At 40.6% G+C, this 18,000-nt stretch overlaps 1 pseudogene; it reads left to right on the top strand.

The window, feature by feature from the left end:
- The first annotated feature begins 9,426 nt into the window (after window positions 1-9,426).
- Window positions 9,427-12,554, top strand: LOC102252051 (annotated as a pseudogene).
- The last annotated feature ends 5,446 nt before the right edge of the window (window positions 12,555-18,000 follow it).

The raw sequence follows: 18,000 nt of genomic DNA, 5'->3' as shown, positions 1-18,000 counted from the left end.
TCCTAGAATGGATAATAAAAATGTAGCCCTGGCTGGTTGCTCAGTGGTTAGAGCATTGACCCATGGACCAAGGGATCTGAGGTTCAATTCCCAGTCAAGGGCATGTACCTTGGTTGCAGGTTCCCCAGCCAATCGATGTGTCTCTCTTACATCAATGTTTCTCCCTGTTTCTCCGTATCCCTTCCACTCTCTAAAAATATATACATACATAAATAAATAAAAATAAGAAAAATGTAAAATAAAAGCAAAACCCCAAGTAAGTATTAAGAATCCTCTTTTCTGTGTGTGTTCAGAAAAGAGTTAAACCAATTTTCCCTGGACTGGAAAAATAGATTTGACCTAGAAAACCCTTCCATAGGTATATATTTTACAAATACAATTCATAACAAGGCCAACAGAAATCTTAGAATAATTGACTGAAGGTTCAACCTCTTTCAGTCTTTCCTTTAGTTATCTTATCTATACAGGTCTATAAAGTTATTAGTATTATCCAAGACTTAGCACTCCCAAGGTCAGGGTTCTCCATCTGGCCTGCACATTAGAATTATGTGGGAGTTTTAAAATTAGCAATGCCCAGGCCCTCCTTCCAGAACTCTGATTTAATTGGTCTGGGGTGCAACGTGGACATCAATGTGAGCTTCTGTCCCATGGCCTTATGTTAGCACTGCTTGTTAGTGGAGGGAGGGAAGATAACTCTCAGGAGAGCAGAGCCTGTTCACAGGTCTGTCTATTATACCAATCTCCTATTTCTGACATTCATAGAACTAGCTCTCCTGGCTGTAATGAACTGAGCTTTAACTTACGTACAAAGGAGAGAGAAATGACGCTGGGGCAAGTGTCTAGTCGTCATTCCAGCAAGAGAAGGAAGGTTCATGCTAAACATGTCTATTACAGCATAAGAACCATTTCCAGTAGGAAGTACTTTACACAGTAGATCTCTTTTGGTCATACTAAAGACCCCTGAGATGGATATTATTATTATTCCCACTTTATGGGTGAGTGAAAGAATTGATAACAGGTATGAATTTTTCCATAACACTTGTCACATTGTTCTGATATTTAAAGTTAAATTGAATCTATTTCTGAATTCCTGTTTGCCAAGATCAATAAACGATTCAATATAAATAACTCACCTGCCATTGGTTTGCACAAGAACCTTGACCTTAAGGACAAAATGGGGAGGGCTGGGTCTTTGAACTATGGTGGTCACCATTGTCAATCCAGTCCTGCCTCTACTTGATACCCCTGTCATGCCCTGGTCTTTTACTGTTTGGCTCCAGGTAGACCACAGAGAAATCCTTCACCAAAGTCATCTCTAATTTCTGCAGGCTTGGTCCTGGAGAGCCCCATAGCTATTCCCAAGGCTCTTGCCTGCACAGGCTTCCATGTGCCAGTCCCTCCTTCAACATTCTGGGCATTTCAGAGAAGCTAGTGGAGGCTTCTCTTCCTCACAGAACCCCGCCCCTCACCTCTCCCAGTGTTGCAGGGATCCAACAACCCTTGGGAATCCAGGCGAACCCTCCTTTCCTTGGAGGCAAAGAAGCCTTAGTATCATTACAAAACATGGTTATCTCTCCCGGAACCAAGGAACGCAAAACTCAGAACGCAAAGACCTGAATGCATATCTTGAATGGGAAAAGGAAAAATAGGATTCTTTTCATTTTTGGCGATGAATTCACAGCAGCACCAAAGACACAAATTAATTATTTATAATGCACTCTGGTGTAGTGCTAGAAAGCTTTCAAAGCAAGTGAGACTGCATTCTGGGAGCTTCTCTTTTCATCAGAATTAATTCATTGACCCAAATGGGACTTGACACTTCGTAAGTCCAAAAATAAAATGACGCCTTCACTGCAGAGATTTGAAATTAGACACTATATCAGGTCTTTTATGATTAAAAACAAAACTTCAATCTTTAATGAAGCATCTTTGAAACAGCTGACTTTACATGGATAATTCTTCAACGACACCTTCTCCCACTTCCCTGCCCTTTTAGATTTGTTTTTTTATGAGACTTCTTGAGTACTAAAAGTTAGCGGCCTTTGTCATTGATTTCTTATTCCAATAGTCACATACCTAGTTATTGGGCCAATGGAGTATCTTTGGTAAACAAAGGCTTACAGATTTTTGAGTTCTTATTCCAATAGTCACATACCTAGTTATTGGGCCAGTGGAGTATCTTTGGTAAACAAAGGTTTACAGATTTTTGAAACTTTGGAAGATCTAAGGGCATCTATTGCTCCACTCTCAGCTGTGGAGACCTGAGCTGTAAATATAAATACAATTCAGGTGGTCTCTAGCTCAACTATCCAGTAATAGATAGATGCCTCTAGTCGTAGAGCTCTACCTTGTTCATCCTTCTTGAAAATTCAAGAAGAGCATACCTTTTCTGAGGTTATTATACTTCATGAAGGATGCAGTGGGATCTGATGAATGGCAGTAAGAAAAGAAGCATGGATATGGAAGTTTATACAATATGATGAAAAATGTGGGGTCATTAATAGAATGGACTCCGGGAAAGACAGAAGACTCCTTGACAGAAAGAGAAGGGTGGGTATTCTCTGAGGACTCACATAGTGGAGCCATCAATAACTACTGAGACTTACTAATCTTCACAAAAACTGTATGGGATAAACACTATTATTAGTCCCAATTTGCAGATAAAGAGACGGAGTCACTGGGAGGTTACCACCCAATGCGGTGTTGCCAAAGTCACACAGCTGGGAGAGTGAGAGTTGGGACTCAGGCAATGTAGCTCTTAATTGTGATGGTTGCCTGTGTAGGCGCAGGAGCTTTATTGCTGGGAGGCTCTGGAAGGAGAACTTGCTGAAAAGACTATCTTTTCATAACATCAGGAAGGCTCCCTTGTGCAGCGCTGCCTGCCCAGCCAAGCTTGCCCATGAAACGCCTTACACTTTGAATATGTACAAAAGCAGCAGTAAGAGCTAAACATTTCCTTTTTTCAACCTCCCCTATGGTTTATGAAGTAAAACAGTTACCTTAATCATCTCAGGGTCCAAGGGTTGGAACTTCGCTTTTTCCTAAGAGATTGTAAGCTGGGAAGGTTCTTAACTAAGAAAACACCTTTGCAAACGGGTAAAAAATTGACTACCTGGTGACCATCAATCCAGGGCGCTCAGGACCTTTGGATTACAGACACAGTTCATCTATTTTGGCAGTCACAGAGGATTTCTGGAGACTGGCACATTTTTGTTAGCTGCCTCTTAAGTCACCAGACATGCGGATGTAGACTTGACATATGAAAATATAGTTTAAAAGTGCTGACGTTTCTTTGGGTAGAGTGACACATCCAAGAACAAATCATGCAAATTCATGTCCATTTTACTCAAATCACCAATGGTGTGGCTACTGACCAATGCAATCAAGTGTCTCCTGTTTCTCACACTATGCAATTTCTTAACACACTTTGCTCTAATAGTTTTTGCAATGCACCGAATTCCAGATGAGAGTGTTAAGAAATAAAGTGCTACAATATTTAGCATTTGATGTTTGCGGTTATTAATGATTTTTAGCGTGTAATAAAGAGGGGACATCCACTGGGGTATTCACATTCTTTGCTTCCAATAATGCCTTTTTATGGTAAAGTTGGGGTGTCTTATCCCAGAGCCCTTTCCAGCTTATACTTTCCCTTTTCCTTTCTCTGTGAAACTCTTGCCTTTGTTATAACCTTCTTTTCTGAATTGTCACTTATTGAAGTGACAATTATCCTTCAAGGACCAGTTTGAAAGCTGCTTCCTCCACGATGCCTTCTTGGGTCTCCCTGCTCTCCTTCGCAGCCTCCCAGCACTCAACATTGGCTGAGCGTCACTCACATGGTACTTGGCCCAGCCTGCCTGAGTTCACAGTTATAGCTGTATGCATTCCACTTCCCTTTCTAGATCAGAGGTTGGCAAACTCTTTCTGTCAGTGGCCAGATAGTAATTATTTTAGGTTGTGTGGGCTGCATTGTCTCTGTCGTGACTCCTCAGTTCTGCTGTTCCAGTAGGAAAGCAGCCATAATCAGTACTTCAATGGATTAGTAGAGCCGTGTTCAGATAAAACTTGAATTTGGGGCAAGGAAATTTATTTTTAGTATTAATTTTTATTTATTGATTTTAGAGAGAGAAGAAGGGAGAGAGAGCGAGAGGGACAGCATGAGAGAGAGAAATATTGATTTGTTATTTCACTTATTTATGCACTCATTGATTGATTCTTATATGTGCCCTGACTGGGCATCAAACTGCAACCTTGGTGTATTGGGACGATGCTCTAACCAGTCAGGCTGGGCACGGAAATTTGAATTTCACATGTTTACATGTCATGAAATGCTATTCTTCTTTGGATCTTTTTCCCAACCATGTAAAATTATAAAAACTATCCTTAGCTGTACAAAAATACAGGCAGCTGGTACATTTGGTCTGCAGTTTGCCAAACTCTGTTCAAGATTAGCAGTCACTGGAAGGCAAGGACCATGTAATTTCGAAATCTGTTCCAGGAATCTAGGAGGGAAGGTGGGGGAGGGTGAGTGGATGGGAAGTAATCAACCAAGGACCTTGTATGCATATATACATGGCCCATGGCCACAGAAAATGGGGCAGTGAGGGCCTGGGTTGGGGAGGGGGTTAATGTGGAGGGTGGGGTGAGAGGGTGGGAGAATGGTCAGGGGTCAATGTGGGGAAAAAAGGGACATATGTAATATTTCCAACAATAAAGAATTATTAAAAAAAACATTAGACAACTTTGTGTCTATTTCATACACTTGCTATAAAACATTTTAATAGCCAAATCAACATTATTTGTAGAATTAATGTGGTGTGAAAAAAAGACATAGCTGCATGCTTAAAGAAATCAGAAAACCTAAGTGGTTTATGACCATTTTATTTATTCTCTTATTCTTTTAGCTATAAAAAATTTGGAGGAAAAAAGTGATGGATTTGCTTGTGCAACTTTAAAACATATATACATATTTAATTTATTTTAGAGAGGAAGGGAAAGGGAGAGATCAATAGAAATATCAATGATGAGGGAGAATCATTGATTGGCTGCCTCCTGCATGCCCCCAACTGGGGATTGAGCCTGCAATCCAGACATGTGCCCTGACCTGCAACCCAGGCATGTGCCCTGACCTGCAACCCAGGCATGTGCCCTGACCTGCAACCCAGGCATGTACTCTGGCCAGGAATCGAACCGTGACCTCCTGGTTCATAGGTCAACACTCACCGCAAGCCACACTGGCCAGGCTGATTGTGCAACTTTACATAAGCAGAGTCAACCCTTTGAAATGCTGTTGTCATGAAAGGGTCTAATGCATAATGTGGCAAACCCTTTACCTGCAGGTTTGCACAAAAAACCCTCCTGAGTTAATTTGGAGTATAAATGTTTTAAATTACATATTTACTTTTGAAAGTTGAGTAAGTAGGGGTTTTATCGGTGTTCAGAAAAAAAAGCAAGAGATCCGGAAGCCCCAAAGGTGGACAAAGGCATGAGACGATCTGGAGGAACTTTTCAGTCTCTGTTGATTGCCAAATGGATTTTCCCATGACAAGAAAGTAAAGTAAAGCTGGCTCTCTATTGTTGACTTCCATTTCCCTTTCTCTTATTGTTCAAATGTTTATTTTCTATCATTTACATTTTTGTAAATGACCCTCCTGATAAGTGTAGTACCCACCTGGCACCATGCATTGTTATTACAATGTTATTGACTAGATTTATGGGGGGCGGGGGGGGGAGGGATCATTTTGTAAATTATATAAATGTCTAATCACTGTGCTGTACACCTGAAACTAATATAAAATAGTACTGAATGTCAACTGTAAATCGGGTTCTGGCCATGTCACTTGCTTGTTGGTGACTTTAGAAAATTGCCCAAATGTCCTGTCAACATAAGGACATCCACACTTGTAAAGAATTTGTATGAGCTTATTTGAACCAACTGTTGATGTCTGCTAGGGAGAAAGATCTCAAATACTCTGGAGAATAGCAGTTTGAGGTTTCACTTAGGACTATGTGCTCTCTTGAGGGTGGTCACGCTTTAGAAGGAGGGATCTGAAAGGGGGCATTTCAAAGTTGTGTTAACCTAGATGCACAGAAACAATGAACAGGGCTTTGGTTAAGGCAAATAGAAGCCTTTTACTAAAGAAGTTATTGGCTTGGGGCATGACTTTCCACTATGATCTACCCAGTTAGGAATTTATGATCAGATCACTGTGAGGTTAATTTTCATAGAACCCAGTTCTTAAGCTATGAAGAATAAGGTAGGTCATCAAAAAAAACTTCGGAAACTATCTTATGGCCAATAATAGTAACTTAATTGTTTTTTTTCTCTTTTCATAAAGATAATATGTGTTCATTGTGGATAATTTAAACAATATAGAAAACCTACAAAAACCATCCCAAATCCTACCATTTGGTGCTAAGCACTTTTTTTTTTTAATTTAAAAAATATATTTTTATTGATTTCAGAGAGGAAGGGAGAGGGAGAAAGATAGAAACATCAATGATGAGAGAGAATCATTGATTGGCTGCCTACTGCATGCCCCCCACTGAGGCTCGAGCCCACAACCAGGGCATGTGCCCTGACCAGGAATCGAACCATGACCTTCTGGTTCATAGGTCATTGCTCAACCACTGAGCCATGCTGGCCGGGCATGCTATGATTCAGTGATCATTCTTTCAAGCAGAATTCACTCTCAGTCTTGATCTTATGCTTCCTTCTCTCTCTCTCTCTCTCTCTCTCTCTCTCTCTCCCCCTCTCCACACACACACATCCTCTCTCTCTCTCTCTCTCTCTCTCTCCCTCTCCACACACACACACACACACATCCTTTAACAAAACAGCACATGCTACTCTGCAAACTGATTTCATAAACATTTTATGAAGATAAAAATGTTTAATATTTCCAATAGGCTAATATTTTGAATGTCTAGTAACTGAAGTAACATGGCAGTGAAATTAGAGTCAAATTATTATAAGGGGTTTTATGAAAGGCAAATAAAGTTTTTTTAAAAATTTTAATTTGTAAGATCCTAGTTCTCATACTTTTTCTTTTCTGTTATAACTGAGGCAATTATCTAGTTATTGGTTGACATAACTGAACAAGTTAGAAGGATAATAGAGAGAAGACTTCCCATGACTAGTTAGTGAAGACAGGAGCCAGATGCAAACCAGCCCCCTCTGAGGCAGCAGCAGCAAAGGCTCTCAGGTATGGAAAATATCCTTATCTTTCTCCACCTTCTGGAAGGGGCAGTGCTGGAAGAAAAGAATTTGCAAGTCTCTCTTCTAGAACCTCAATTTCCTTTTTCTTTTTAGATCCTCACCCAAGGATATATTATTTTAAATAGATTTTTAGAGAGAGAGAGAGAAAGAAAGAAACATCAATGTGAGGGAGAAACATTGATCAGCTGCCTCATATACTAGTACATGCCCCTACCAGGGATTGAACCCACAACCTAGATAGGTGCCATGACCAGAAATCAAACCCACACCTCTTGGTGTACAGGAGGATACTCCAACCAACTGAGCCACCTAGCCAGGGCTCTAATTTTCCAATCTGAAAAATAGTAAGGACTTTTATCATAAAGAGTCACATAAGTAGTAAATCAATCTTAAAAAATGAAGTTTGGCCAGAACCGGTTTGGCTCAGTGGATAGAGCATCGGCCTGCGGACTCAAGGGTCCCGGGTTCGATTCCAGTCAAGGGCATGTACCTTGGTTGCGGGCACATCCCCAGTGGGGGGCGTGCAAGAGGCAGCTGATCGATGTTTCTCTCTCATCGATGTTTCTGGCTCTCTATCCCTCTTCCTTCCTCTCTGTAAAAAATCAATAAAATATATTTTTAAAAAAAAATGAAGTTTGGAGCTACTGGTCAAAAAGTGTCCCACCAAGTTACCCACAATTCTCATGGTCAGTGAAATCAGATGGCAGCAGAATCAGTGCACATCTGCTTATCAAACATTGCTAATGGTAGGTTGTATTTTTATCCTAATTTTTAAAAGTTTCCTATTTAACCTAATTTGCCTTTTAGGTTGAGATATTTCTAGATTTTCATGTTATTTTTATAAGTTGTCCCCTTTATGTTGATAGAATGTACAAATTCTGAAGTATTGCTACATTTTAATTTAAACTGTAATATATCATCCAAATGCTGTCTTGCAAGATATTCAAATATAGTGAGTTTTTCTTTTTGTGATATATTTGTTACTAAAGAGGTTCCTGTAACAGTAAGGTGCCCTGCAATCATTAGGAAGAACATATTATGCTCTCAACTGGAAATTAGAATTTTGGAAAACTTATATCTGTGACTGGGAGCTTGATAGCTTAACAATACATAAAGACTTTGTTTGGAAGAGTTTTGTGGTAATATTGGTCAATGTAATTTTAAAAATTTCATAATAAAATGTATCAACTTTTAGAAAAACTACAGAACAGTGAACTAATATTTTCCAAGAGACCAGTGAATAATATTACAAAATCCATTCAAAGTGATAGACCAATGGATTTTAATATAACTGAAGATGAAAAGTTCATTGATATGGCTTCAGATTCTGTATTATAATTAATCTTGAAGAAACTACAACTATTTGAGTTTTGGTGTAGTATCAGAGAATAGTCTCAACTATACAAAAAAAATCTTTTTTAAATATAAAACAACTGTTTAAAGGCATTAGAGAGAACAAGACATTTAGCCGTGAGAGACCAAGATAGAAAGGGAAAACATTGAGGCAAGCCCGAAATTCTCTGCTACTTTTCTTCTCAAGGCATTTCCAATTTGTAAACTGCTCTGAACTAAGATGTCTAATGGAAACTGGATGCTAAAGTGTTACAAAATTAATCATAGCTTTTGGTAGTATCATGGTGTTAGTGAGATAAACATTGGAGTTAGGCCACTGAGGAGGAGGAATGACTACATTTTGTAGTAGAAATAGACCAGATGAACCTGAAACATCTTGTGCCAGAAAGTAAGGAAGTGCTTAAAACAAAGACAAAAACAACCCCCCCACAATGATGGCTGTATGCCAAAGAGACCTAGGAGCCAACTGAAAGAGCTCACAATGACCAAAGCTAGAACCACTTGAGCAATAAATTCAGTAGTATCGAGTTATAATCCGAACTATAAAATAAATATATATTATTCCATATTGATATAAATAAATTATTGAATAAGTAAGTAAGTAGGGGTGAATAGTTAAATCTATCCATGAAGAAGCATTCCCCCACTTCACTCTCAGGAGATGGGGTATAAAACTTCCTACTCCTTAAGTGTGAGTTGGCCATAATGACTTCCTTATAAAGGCTTGGGGTGGGCATGAGCTGGGTGGAGGGGGGCAATGAGGGAAAAAAGGGGGGTCATCTGTAATACTCTCAACAATAAAGATAAATTAAAAACAAAAGAGTGCAGAATGAGAAGGGGGAAAAGGAATGACTACTATGGAGAAATTTGACAAACAATACTTCAGCCAGGTGAACAAGATTAACATCAACATGGTAAATCATGTTGATGGTATGTACTCTTGATAAAATGTGAGGAAAATGGCCCTTTATCTCTGTAGTCTTGCCCCCAAGACCCATAACTCCATTCTAATCATCAGAAAATATCAGACAAATCCCAATTAAGGGGCATTATTCAAAATACTTGAGCAGTATTCCTCAAAACAGGACTAGATCATGCTCTACCAAAAACAAAAACAATGCCTGAGAAACTGTGACAACCAAGAAGAGCCAAAGGAAGCATGATGACTACATGTAATGTAGTATTCCGGATGGGATCTGGGAACAGAAAAAGAACATTAGGTAAAACTAAGGAAATGTGCATAAAGTATGGACTTGAGTTCATAATAATGTATCAATAATGACTAATTGTTACAAATGTACCATACTAATGTAAGTTGTTAATAATATGCTAAAAGGTGAGTGGGATATGTGGAAGCTCTTTGTACTGTTGTTGCAATTTTTATGTAAATCTACTCTATAATTAAAATGTTTATTTAAAAAAGAATTTTAAAAGTACAAAGTTTATTGGAGGAGATATGAATGTGGACAGTATCCTAATGAAGGTTAGTGTTTGGTGGGATGGGGTTATAGAAAAGAAAGAGGCCTCTGGGAGAGTTGGAGGAAATTTTACCACAAAGGAGAAAATGTTTGATCTGAGGCTTGAAGAAAAAATAGCAGTTGGTCCACCAGAGAGAAGAGGGGAAAGAAGTACTCTTCCTGTTTAGTTTGCATTTACTTAACCGTCACTGAAGCGTGAGAGCTGATATGCATCCTCTCCATGCTTCTAGGCATGCCCATGTTAATGTCTGTTCCTTCTGAATGGATTCTGACCTGTGGAATTATAGTCCTTTGTCCAAAGGATTGCCCAGTTATTAGGAAAATGAAAAGAGCAGAAGTGTTTTTTAATTGGATTTTATGATTCTGTTCTTGATCTAAAGGTCTGAAATCCAATGTAAAGATTATGTTGTCACAAATCAGGGTTTCTTGACCTTGAACGAGTGAAATTTGATGGCAGATAGTTCCTTGTGGTGGTGGTGGTGGTGGTGGTGGTGGTTGTCCTGTTCATTGTAGGATGTTTAGCAGCATCCCTGGTCTCTACCACCTAGATGACAATAGAACCCCCACCCCCAACAATCAAAAAGGTCTCCAAATATTGACAAATGTCCCAATGGAACAGAGATATACTGATCCTTTTAAAACTTGGATTGCTTTTTTAAAATTTTTTATTTTTTATGTGTGTGTTGGATATTGAGGAATCCTCACAATTTTTAAAAAAATCTTTATTGTTGGCAGTATATGTCCCCTTTCTCCCCTCCCCCCAATGACCTCTCTCACCCCCCTCCCTGCCCCCAGGTCTTCACCACCTTATTGTCTGTGTCTATGGGCTATGCATATGTGCATATAAATTCCCTGGTTAATCTCCTTCCCGCGCCCCCACTCCCCTCCTCCACTTTCCCCCTGAAATTCATCCGTCTGCTCCATAGTTCTATGTCTCTGGATCTAGTTTGTCAGATACCTTGATGTATTTTGGCACTTTTTGATGGTTTCTATCTGCCTCTGTTTTGTAAGGGGCAGAGATCCACACAAGCTTGTTCAAGCAAAAGGAGGATTATTGGTTGGATATACTAGGTTAGGAACTAGATTTAGAGCATGATCAGGAATGTAGGCAGCCCCATGAACCTCTGCCTTTCTCTCACCTAATCTTACCCTCAAAGCTGGGAAAGTAGATAGTATGTTTGAGGAACTAAGTGGAGGACAGTGTGGCTAGAGTCCCAGCCGTGGGCAAACTACGGCCCGCGGGCCGGATCCGGCCCGTTTGAAATGAATAAAACTAAAAAAAAAAAAAGACCGTACCCTTTTATGTAATGATGTTTACTTTGAATTTATATTAGTTCACACAAACACTCCATCCATGCTTTTGTTCCGGCCCTCCGGTCCAGTTTAAGAACCCATTGTGGCCCTCGAGTCAAAAAGTTTGCCCACCCTTGGTAGACTGTCATATGAGATTGAAAAGATGGCCATGGGCCAGATTGTGCAAGAGCTTGTAGACCATGCTAAAACCTTCGAATTTTATTCCAGGAATAATGGGAAAACTATTGGAGTGTTATAGCCAAGTGATTGATATGGTCAGCATGACTCCCCCAAATTATTCTGACAGCAGAGGGAGAAGCTTTGTGGGGGCCATGGGAAGACAAGTGTGACAAGAGTTGGGTGAGGGAAATAAAGAAAGCTATGAGGGCATATAGAAGGGCCTCCTGGCTGGCCAGATCTCAGAGGAGCCCATCCAGCTAAACAAAACACTGCAAAACTGCTGCCTAATTCATAGCAACTATGAGTAAGAATTCTGATGAAGATCAGGTCAAAGGTTGGCTTGAGCAGTTGAGATGTCATGTTAAACTTTGCTAATTGATGACACTGAAATGCCTGAATTAGAAAAAAGGATACTCAATGAGATTGAATTCTTAGACACCAAAAACCATGTGGGAATACAGAACCTACTGGCCTGAAACACCTGAAAGGCCAGAATGAGAAAGTCCTGGAGAGCTTGAAAAAAGTTGAAGACTTAATCCAAGGAGAGCATGCCAACCAATCAGACATGAGAAGGCTGGTTACCCGGGGCAAGTATGCCTGGCTGTATTACCACCTGGGCAGGCTGGCAGAAGCCCAGATCGACCTGGAGAAGGTGGAGAACACTTGTAGGAAGTTTGCCAGTCCCTCCTGCTATAGAATGGAATGTCCTGAAGTGGACTATGAGGAAGAATGGTGGACCTTGCTGAAATGTGGAGATGAACAGGTCAGGGCTCTGGAAGTGGACCCTGAAAACCCTGAATTCAGCATTGGGTATGCAATCACCACCTATGGTCTGGTCAGCTTTAACAAAGTATCACAGATTAGTGCGACTTTCCCTGCACCTCCTTAAAAAGACCATCAGGCTAAGTCCAGAAGAAGCATATACTAAGGCTCTCCTCACCCTGAAGCTTCAAGATGTAGGACAAGAAGCTGAAGGAGAAAAGTACATTGAAGAAGCATGGAAAAAGTCCTAGCAGACCTAAATCTTTCAATATGTGGCAAAAAAAAAAAAAAAAAAAAAGACTCCTAGATAAAGCTCTTTGGTTCTTAAAAACAGCCTTGCAGGCCACACCCTTCTCTGCCTTCCTGCATCCCTAGATAGGGCTTTGCTATAGATTACAAGTTTTTCAAATATAGAAAGCTACAAACTGGCAGTCTAGAGGACAGGATAGAGAACATGTTGACAGAATGACAAGATTAGCTGGAATGACAGGATAGAGAACATGTTGACAGAGCAAGTTCAAAAGCTCATTTTGAACTTGCTCTGGAACGAACACCCGCATTTAACATTGCTTATATACTCCTGGTAATGTACATAGAAGCAGGCAACTATAGAAACGCTGAAAACACTTATCAAAAAGTGTTATATGCATAAAATCCCTTGAAGAAGAAAAACTGCAAGAGATATATTTCTACTATGGCTGGTTTCAGAAATTTCAAAGGAAATCTGAAGCCGATGCAATGATCCATTATTTAAAAGCACTAAAAATAGAAGAGGCATCATTAGCAAAGGATAAAAGTATCATTTATTTGGAGAAATGAATTAGATGTAGAAAGCTTGAGCATTCTGGGATCATGTACAAATTGAAAGGAGAAATGATTAAAGCACTGGAGTATTATGAGCAGGCCTTGAGGCTGGCTGCTCACTCTGAGAACTCTGAGGGACATGCTTGTTAGGCGCTGAAATGTGGACCACTGTCACATTTCACTTGATTTTAGGTTAACATGTACTAATAATCTTTTCTGCTTATTGCTTTCAGAAACATATTATGCAATCCACAGTGAATTACGATGATATAATTTTTGAACAGTTACTCAAACTTGGTAAAATATTAGTTGTATTCAGAAAATAATGGACCAGCCCTGGCTGGTGTGCCTCAGTGGATAGATTGGCAGCCGGTGGACTGAAGGGTTGTGGGTTCCATTCCAGTTAAGGGCTAGTACTTTGGTTGTAGGCTCAGCCCTGGTTGGGATGCATGCAGGAGGCAACCAATGGATGTGTCTCTCTCACTGATGTTTCTCTATGTCTCTCTCCCTCCCTTCTACTCTCTCTAAAAATCAATGCAAAAAATATATTCGAGTTAGGATTAACAAAAACAACAAATACAATCAATGAGAATATATCCTCAGCTTTAGGATTAATTAAAAAAAAACAGTGAAACAATATATATGTCTTCGTGGGTGAGAGGAGAAGGAGGAGGAAAAAAAGAAGAAGGAGGAGGAGGAAGAGAGAAATCATTTCTCTGTGAATGCTATATAATAGAAATAACAGTTTTTTCCCCAGTAGATTTGTAGCAAATAAAATACTATATTTACATTAAAAGAAGAGGTGGGAGCTTGGGAAGGGATTAACCAAATAACTTGTACACATATATGCATAACCCATGGACCCAGACAATAGTTTGGTGAAGGCCTTGGGTGGGGTGGTTTCAAGCTAGAAGGGGTCAAAGGGAAAAAAAGGGGATATTTGTAATACTTTTAACAATAAAGAATTTTTAAAAAAGGGCCTCATAATTCAGAATGGAGAATTAGGGAAGACTTCCTGGAAGAAGAGACATTTTAGACAAGACTGGAAAGTTGAATAAGAGTTAACTAGATGAAAGAAAGTTTTAGGAGGGGAAAAATGTTCTAGACAGTGGGAATTATAGGAACAAACACTGGGAGATGAGAGGAACTATCCTCGTGGAACTTATGATTTAATGCAAAGTTTCACAAACTTAAAAAAATAATTTTATTTTACTTTAATTTCAAGCATACAGAAAAGTTGCAAGAAACTCCCACATATTCTGCTCATTTGTTTCCTCTTTCTCCCTAACATACACACTCTTTCTCCAACCCTCTCCACTCCACACACACTTTCCACCCCCCCACTTGAATTATTTGAGAATAAGTTACAAAAATAATGTTCCTGAACCCCTAAATAGTATTTCCTAGGAACAAGGACATTCTCTTACAACCAATATCAGACAATTTAATATTATGGTACTATTATCCAAATTACAGTCCATATTGAAAATGTTACTTATTTCCCCAAAAATGTTGTTAGAGCTTTATTTCTCCCAGTCCAAGTCCAACCCAAGGGCATGTGTTACATTTAGTTGTCTCATTTCTAAAAAGTTTCTCAGCCTTCTTGTCTTTCATGACCTTTGCCAGTTTTGAAGAGTACAGGTTGATTATTTATAGAATGGCCCTCAGTTTATGATTGTCTAATGCTTTCTCATGATTAGATTCAGGTTATGCATTTTTGTCAGGAATACCATGTGGTATCTGCTATGTTTACTGCATTTCTGAAATCTTGATGCTTTAACATCTGCCCTACGTGCATATGCTGGACACACCTTGTTCTGGGCAGCCTGACAATATGTCTGAGTCCCCTTGCCTTGACCTTCTGCCTCCCCCATTGTCTCCCCATGGGAATTCTCTCTAGGGAGTGATTTTCAAAGACAAAACTAGCTAATCCTAGACTTGCTTACCCTGTCTGTCTATTCCTTCCCTCGGAAACCATAGTTGAGGTGCTTGTCCATGGTTCCTCCCTTTCTCTCTCTGAGTGAAGACTTCAGTGGTTCGCTGTGTGGCCCCCAGTGGTGTGACTTGCATTCCCTCTCTTGGGATCTGTGATGCTTTCAATGGCAGTTGTCTCCTGATCTGTTGACCTTCCCATACCTAAGTAATAATAAAATCTATTAAAACATCTGCCAGTTTCTATTTTTATTTTACTAGAGGCCCAGTGCATGAAAATTCATGCACTGGATTGGGGGGGGGGCGTCCCTCAGCCCGGCCTGCCCCCTCTCACAGTCCGGGAGCCCTCAGAGGTGGGAGGTGACCTGGCGATCAGGGGAAGGCAACGTCCTCATCACACCTCTGCTGCTGCCACTGCCAGCAGCACAAGCCTCGGCTGGCCCTGGTTACCTGAGCCTCGGGCTGGCCCTGGGCGGCTGGGCAGCCGCTATCTGAGGCTTGCCTGTGCCTTGGCCAGCCCTGCTTGCCTGAGTCTCAGTCAGTGGGGGTGCAGGAGGACCCGAGGCTCTCTGTGGGGCTGAGCGCTGCCATCTTTGTGAGGGTGTGACGGTCAATTAGCATATTCCCTCTTTATTATATAGGATATTTTTAGAACATTAAATACCTTTATTATATGATCTAAGATAGGAGGGAGAGGGGTTTGTTTGCCTTTCCAAGCCTTGAATTTCCTCAGCTAGAACTCCATCCAGCCCCTTGCCCTGCAGCACAGAGCCATCTGCCCTGCCACATTGGCCTAGAGTCGGAGCCATGCACGCAAGATGCTTACCCTGCTGGAACTGCTCCTCTAGGAGACTGCTGATTTTGGCATTCTTTCTCCTTTCACCATATTTCTTCTGACTTTTCTTTGTTTTTTTGTTTTGTTTAAAATCTTTTCCTCCTCAGGAGTCAGCTTGGCTCCCTTCTTGGGACCCAGGGGCTGTGACAGCAGGGCTCATATCACTATGGATGTGGTATGCTGTCAATGAGTACAATGCAGTTCTTTTCTAGGGTCTTGTGCGGACCAGTTTGTTATTGGATGCGCTGTAGATAACGTCAGTAATCCTAGTTTTGCATGTACTAGTACAATACTCTGAGCCCTAGGAGAAATTGTCTATGTCCAGCCTCAGGCCATGGTGCTTCCTGTTGCCTCCCTGCATGCATGTGTGTGTGTGGCAGGAGCTAATCTTACTGTGGGCAGCAGGACATCCTTGCTCATATTTTGCTTCTTAGGGTAGAACTTTCTCTTGTCCCCAGTCTTGTAATGCTTGTCAGATGTCCTGAGAGATACCCATGGCTGCAAAGAGCACTGTTTTAATTAATAAGTAGTTTGTGGGGACATACTTCAAACTTTTTTAAAAAACACGTTTTCATTAATTTTAAGGGGAGAGGAAGAGAGAGTGGAGAGAGAGAGAGAGAGAGAGAGAGAGAGAAACATTGATGGGCTGCCTCATGCACACTCCTTACTGGGGATCCAGTCTGCAACCTGACATGTGCCCTGTCAGGGAATTGAACTTGGTGACCTTTTGGTGCATGGGACAATGCTCAACTGAGCCACACTGGCCAGGGCATTCAGACTTTTTTTTTTTTTTTTTTAACCTAGGTGGATAATAAGAAATATATTTTACATGGTGACACACACATGTACATTTATCTGAAACAAGAGTTTAGTGAAACAATACATATCCTGTTCATATGAAAGTTATTTTAGTTCCTATTCTATTTCATTTGAAAATAATTCTGTATGACTACTAAATTGATTTCATAACCCTCTAAGAGTCTAATAGGTAATGGCTTTTGTTTGAAAGCACTAGTCTGATGGAAATATCACTTTGAATCATTTGCTTGCAGAATGGGAAATAGATGGATAGATATGTGTGTGTGTGTGTGTGTGTGCGCAAAACTGACAGCGCTTTTATAGGCTCTTGCCATAATTCAGATCTGAGAGGTTGGTGACTACAGGTAGCGAGGTTGAGAGAAGTGGGTGGTTTGAGAGAAAAATGAGTGGATTAAGGAATGTGAGTTAACAGAATTTCTGGGTAGAATTAATAGAAAACTGAAGTTGGATTTTAGTCAAGGAGATTTTACAACTTCACTACATTGCAGAAAGCAGAAATTGGCCCAGGATAGGGAAGAATGCTCTGAAAATATTTCCGTTGATATGCATAAGTAAAATAATACCGTCAAAACTATATCAAGGAAGTCAATTAACATGAATTTACTAGAATAAATTTCACTTTCAGCACTTTCTTCTCTTTTTTGGCTAACCACTCTGTCAAGTCTTATATGCACACATGCAGAGAGAAATGTGGAAAATAAAGATATTACACTTTTGCATTATATAGAAACAATGCTGACTTAAATCACAACTGCGCTCACCAGGGCTTTCTCAGATGCCGATCTTTAGATTTAATCCTCCAAATACAGCAACTAGCATTCTCACCTGTGGACACCGGCGATAACACGCGCATGGTGCAGGCTGCAAAAGATGCCTGTTTTCCATGGCACGAGTTTGAGAAAAAAATTCTTTTTTTTCTCGTGAAAAAGAGTATGGATGTGTGAGTTCACATACACAGTGTTGGAAAGGAAGGACCTTGTTGTGAGTCGTCTCTTATCCCCCACCTTTATCTCCTCCCCTCCCTCCCGTCCTCCCTCCATTCTTTCCCCCTTCTCCGGCGTTATTCTGGGATTAACGGCGGGGTCGGCCCAGTACACAAACGCAGCTGGCTCCGATGGTCAGCCCGAGCCCCGCTGCGCAACCACGTCAGGAATTCCAGTAAGTTGGCAACACAGGAGCACAAAGACAACAACAATGAGGAAAACCCTTCAGTGCAGAAAGGAATGTTTGGAGCCCCGGCGGCTACAGTGAAAAGACAGACGCGCGCGCGCACATGAGCTCGCGCCCGCGCTCAAGCCCTCGCATCCACAAGCGCCCACGCGGGTCCC

Source organism: Myotis brandtii, unplaced genomic scaffold (assembly GCF_000412655.1).
Source record: "Myotis brandtii unplaced genomic scaffold, ASM41265v1 scaffold112, whole genome shotgun sequence".
Lineage (NCBI taxonomy): Eukaryota > Metazoa > Chordata > Mammalia > Chiroptera > Vespertilionidae > Myotis > Myotis brandtii.
This window is presented reverse-complemented; position numbering and strand designations above follow the sequence as displayed.